A 6,175-nucleotide genomic window follows, 5' to 3' on the forward strand; every position below is an offset into this window, starting at 1 on the left:
GGTGCTTAGCCAACTTGACAATCACTTGCGCTACTCGCGCTTTGTCTCTCTATCACTCTTCGCAACGATTGTCACGTTGGCTAGGCACTCTGGAGAGCGAAATTATTCCATGTATTTACCTCTTTATGGCACACATCAATAATCATCTGAGTCATGGGTGTTTTGTATTTAAGTATTTATAAATATGTATATTGTATCGTTGTCTAATTACAGTAATTACCCACAACATAAGCCTTATTGAGCTTACTGTGGGACTTAGATAATTTGTGTAATATGTGGCGTTCCACGGAAAAAGGTACCTTAAGGCGGCCGGCGCTTACGTCGCATAGCACCGCAATAATATTGGAGCGGCGTTAATAATAGCGTAAGCGCCAGCCGCCGTAAGGTACCTTTACCCGTGGGACGTCACATATTGTCCTATAATATTTATATTTATTTATTTATTTATCAATAAGGAAAATTATTCAAATAACAATATTAAAGGTAGAGGTAACATAATCAGCTATAAGACATATAGCTAAAGAGCTCTATCTCTTCCCTTTGGGTAGTGGATTAACTGGAACAGAATCCGAATTCAGTTGCTAAAACTATGTAATTCAATTAGATTTTCATTTTTCAGTAGACATGTGTAAGTAATGCTCGTAATATCACAAATGAGATATCTCTCGAACACGTAATATGGCATTACGTATCTCTCCGCGAAATCAACCAGTACTTCAAACATCACGCATCACGCGAGCTGCACCGAGCGCGCGAGCGCCAACGACCGGCCGAAGCGCGCGAAATGGATTCAATTCCAAATACATTGACTCGCCGATATGAACGGTCAGTTCAAGTTTACGCACGGAGCGCGTAATCTGTAATGTCACTTGTGATAGTGTCATGTTTGTTCGCCATGCCATGCCATCATTGCTTTGTTATCTCGCTCGCACTCGTACTCAGTGCTCGCTCGCTCTCGCTCTGCGATGCTTTCGGCTATCTTCGGAACCATTCGGATAGGTCCGCTCGGCTGATCGCCGCGGTTTAAGTTGTCACTCACTAATATTTTTACGAATATGATTTTCTGCAATAGATTTAAAACTCTAATGCGTCCGCGTAGAGCTTAAAATGTTTTCTTAAAATACAAGAAGGACGCGGTCAAATGGAGTAATTTAATTTGCGATTTTGAATTTGACGAAAACCGTTTATTAATTATTATTGTTGTGAAATGTTTGATAGTTTGCTTGACTTTCGCGGTTCGCGGCAATTGTTTATCCTTTAATTTAATTGTGAATTAGTGCATATCGAGACTGACTGTAGAAATTCGAGTTGTTTATAAAGACTGATTGAATTAAATTGCAAATACGAGTATAGTTAAATTAAATTGTGAAAAGTGTAAATAATAGTTTCGTTAAGGCAATATTCTGATAATGTATTAGTGCTGGTGAGTAATCGCTTTTTTACGGACTATTGGTGACTTTAACTTGATTGACCTATTTAAAAAAATGGCTATAAACGAACTACTTTACGGGGACAGAACCAAAGCGAGCAAAATGTACGCATTGTTATAGAATACTCGCCATATCGGGAAGCTCCATAGGCAATTATCTACCTCCGAAACTTACATACATATTACATAATTACATTATTTTATAATTTATAAGAACTAACAAAAAATCTTTCACATAAAGGTGACAAAACGCAACGCGTAATAAATAGATCGATCGCCGATACGGATCCGAGACGCCCTAGAATCACTAGAGTGCTGTATGCGCTGTAAGAGATAGCTGTAATGTGGCCGTCTCGCGCGCGCCCGAGCGCTGTTTCACGTTCGGGTCATGTTTCGAGTGATGAGTGATGTGATATCTCAGTGTACCATTACGTGTTCGGAAAAGTGACGTGATATAGCATCACTTTTCGAAGCACTGTTTCGCGCATGTCTATTTTTCAGTATGCAAAAATCTCTTCTCTTGCCTCTTCCGACTGAAATTTAAATAAAAAGTTCATATTGACAAAGGTGACTAAAGGCTGGCGTCCACTAGACTCGCTGAGGCGAATCGAATCGAATCGCAATACCTAATTTGCCTCCTATATTTTCTATGCAACTGCGTCCATTGACGAATAGCCGCGGCGCGCCGATTCGACTCTCCGCGCGTATTGCTCGTCAGGCGAATTTCTGCGGCTACGCGTTTCGACTCGACTCGGCGAGTCTAGTGGACGCCAGCCTTTACACGATTTTCACTCACATTTTAAACTAAAATAGGACATAATTGCGTGCAATGTCACGTTCGAAACGTCAGGCCAAATAATAAACACGCACGCGCTTAACTGCCGTATTCGAACTTCAAGATATTCACAAGAGATGACACGTACTAGATCCATTCTAGATACGTTATAGTTTAGATATCAACTAGTTCTCTTTTGCAGCGCAATTCGGGCAACCAATGTCACTTTTACATTAGATAGAGTAAGATATCTATTAGACGTGAATTGGATCTCTAAGTCGTATCCTGTGGAAATCGTTTATGAGTATCTCCAGAATCGCGCAAATGTCAAATATGACAGGTTAGATCTTAAACATATCGTTATCGTATCTTGGTGATGTCTAAAAGATATCTAATAGATGTCTATTTCAAAATTCGAATCGGGCCCTAAGTCTTAAGTAGGTAGTCTTAAGGATGACTCACGTTAGACCGGGCCGTGTCCGGACCGGAGCTTCCGGCGTATACTTTTCTATGGAAAGCATGACGTCATCGCCTGTCATGTCATAGAAAAGTAAGCACCGGAAGCTCCGGCCCGGACACGGCTCGGTCTAACGTGAATAGTCCTTTAAGTGACAATCTGGATAGAACAATTCAAAAATATTTTTATTGGCTGTTTATACTAACCACTCTGAGTAAAAAAAGAAAATAATAAGTAGGTGAGTTTTGAGTAAAACAAGTTAAGAAATCGCTCATTTATATATTAATCAACATTTATTACCTAATTTCTAATTAGGTGCACTTGGGCACGTTCCACAACCAATATCAGAACATTTAGAACGCAAAACCACGTGCTAGTATTGACAATGTTATCAACAACTCATTACACTTAAGTTTTCAAACATGTATTTATAAATGGTATAGTTTTCACGTTAAAAGTAGTTTTTACACGTCCGTCAGAAGAATCTGACGTTCATGAAAACAAGTGGTTTGAATATTCACGTTGTCTCTGACATCATCAGATCATTTTTTTAAGATGTCTCCCATCAGTATATTCGCTCTCTGTATCGCTTGCCTCATACAGGTAAACATTATTGATTAAGTACTTATTTACATATTCATTTAATTATAATTCTAAAGGGGCTTAAGAATGCTGGTCCAGCTGAATCCAGCTCGCTAACAATCATAGTTTTCGAGAAATCTTCATTGTCACAACTCCCCTCTGTCACAACCCACCTTGGTCTCCCCTACTACATCGATGTGCGCACTCAAATGCCGGGTGCCTTCGGCGTATCCATAATAAAACAGTCGGGAGTAGCCCGAAATAAGGAGCGCGCTGACCGCGCTCCAATGCCGGGCGCCGGGCGCTCCTATACTCAACGAGTGAAATACGGCGTTTCGTGAACCCATTCCCATCATTCATTCCCTTCGGCAGGATTGGTCCTAGGACCCAACGATTAATTTATAAGAAGTGGAACAGTGAATAAAAATTGCCTTTTTCCCACAGGCCAATTATTGTGAGGCACGGAGGACCTATACCGTGATCAACGGACCAGCTGTTTATCCGAGCAACTTGGTCTACATACCGGTACCTACTTTTGATTTTGCCTTTTTTTGTTGATTAATAATATAATATACGTGTGCTAAATCAGGACATGAAAAGTAAGATGTTTATTAAGTATGTACCTACTAAAGAATATTACCTTAAAAGGCTGGATGTTACACTGGTTACACATAACATAACACCAAACCTCTTTACTTTACTCTTTAATTAACTTAGTAATAGAGGATTTTTACTGAGAATATGCATAAATATACATTGATAAACTTTAATAATAAACATCACTTTAGTATTCGTGCCCCGTATTAGAGTGACATTCCATTTCCAACTGCAGCTGCATTTTCATTTTACTATGGAAATTGACAGTGACAGCGACGCTCCATAGTAAAATGAACAGTATTGCAGCTGCAGTTGGAAATGGAATGTCACTTTTAGCATTATTTCAACCAAAACCGTCAATGTTGACACTGACAGATTGTCATCGTACCGCAGTGATGCTGATCTCTTAAATATATAGAAGCATTGTTCGTATTGGGCCGTCACGGACCAAAGCTGTTTATACGGATCCAGCTATACCTTACCTATCAGTTACGACAGCTACAGTCTCAGCGACTACAGCATTAGCTACCCTAGCGTCTGCTGCAGCTGCCCCAGTTACGTCACACCTAGCTCAGTCAGCGTCACACCTAGCTCAGTCAGCGTCACACCTAGCTCAATCAGCGTCACACCTAGCTCAGTCAGCGTCACTCCTAGCAGCTACGGAGGGGAAGGTTCTGGAGCAGTGCGCGTGACCGGTACCATCGACGCGTGCGGCACCACCTGCGTGTCGGGCTCCGTGCCTGTACTCGGCGCCGCGAGTTTCCGCGGCTGCGCGCCTGCTTGCGGTTCCGTCTCCATCAAAGGACAATGCGAATGCGATTGCTGCTAAAATATTTCGCGTTTGCTTCCTTGCTTTTTTTTTAAAGGATGACTCACGCAGAACAGTCCATAGGGCCTAGCGAAATGCCAATAATTTACGCTCCGTAGCGCGTAATTGTCACTGTCGCGCTAATATGTAACAGTGATAGAGGGACACAAAGCGTTTCGTTGTCGTAGCGTAAGCGATTGTCACCTTGGCTAGGTACCCAAGTCCGTGCCGAGGCGTCCGACACTTCAGTTTTCCAAAGAAAGCATCACGTGATTAGCGATGACCCTTCATAGAAACTGAAGTGTCAGAAGCCTCGGCCCTGATTTCTAACGTGAGTCATCTTTATAACACGTGTACTAAGACTGATTTAAGTGACTTTGATATTTTAGTCGTCATATTATATGCTGATTTGCGAAAATCATATACGAGTAAGTAATAAGTGTTTTTTTAGGGTTCCGTACCCAAAGGGTAAAACGGGACCCTATTACTAAGACTCCGCTGTCCGTCCGTCCGTCCGTCTGTCACCAGGCTGTATCTCACAAACCGTGATAGCTAATACAGTTGTATTTCTGTTGCCGCTATAACCACAAACACTAAAAAGTACGGAACCCTCGGTGGGCGAGTCCGATTCGCACTTGTCCGCTTTTTATTCTTTGTATGTCCTTGATGTTGTTATAAGTAAGTAATTACTACGAAAAATAATCAACATACTTACTGTTAACAATAAAGCATGACTCACGACCTAGACCGATCCGGGGCTGGGCCGCTGGACTTCGTTTTCTATAGAAAGCACCACGTGATCACCGATCAGCCGTCATAAAAATGACATGTTGGATATCCGACCAATTATCTGTTAAATTACTTATCTCATTATTCCACTGCCATGTCTCAATTACAGAGTAGGCACATAATCACTATAAAATATAAATGTTATTATCGGTAACAACTAGTGCTTGACAACAATACAGTGTGTAACCATGAGTTACCATTATTTTGTAACAACTTGTTTTTACCATGGTGCAATAAACGATATTCTATTCTATTCTAACTCACATTTATAGACGGGTCTATCGAGAATTTTTTTTATTAACTTTAAATACCGACACACAGGTTTCACTGGTCGTGGTCACGGCTAACTATATGAAATGAAATGACAGTTAACTGCGACCACGACCAGTGAAACCTGTGTCGAAACGTCGGTTTTTAATGTTAATAAAATAAATTCTCGATAGACCCGTCTATAAATGTGAGTTAATTATAGTTCGTTTTTTTGCATTAGAAAGAACTTGAAAGAAGGTAAGCGACCTTGACAAGTCTTTTAATTGAAAAACGCTTTTTAAAAATCAGTAACTATTACTTATGAAAGCAGAAGAATATAAATGATCGTATTGTTACATATTAGACATGCGCGAAACAGTGCTTCGAAAAGTGATGCTATATCACGTCACTTTTCCGAACACGTAATGGTACACTGAGATATCACATCACTCATCACTCGAAACATGACCCGAACGTGAAACAGCGCTC

The sequence above is a fragment of the Cydia fagiglandana genome, chromosome 25 (genome assembly GCF_963556715.1).
Source record: "Cydia fagiglandana chromosome 25, ilCydFagi1.1, whole genome shotgun sequence".
Taxonomy (NCBI): domain Eukaryota; kingdom Metazoa; phylum Arthropoda; class Insecta; order Lepidoptera; family Tortricidae; genus Cydia; species Cydia fagiglandana.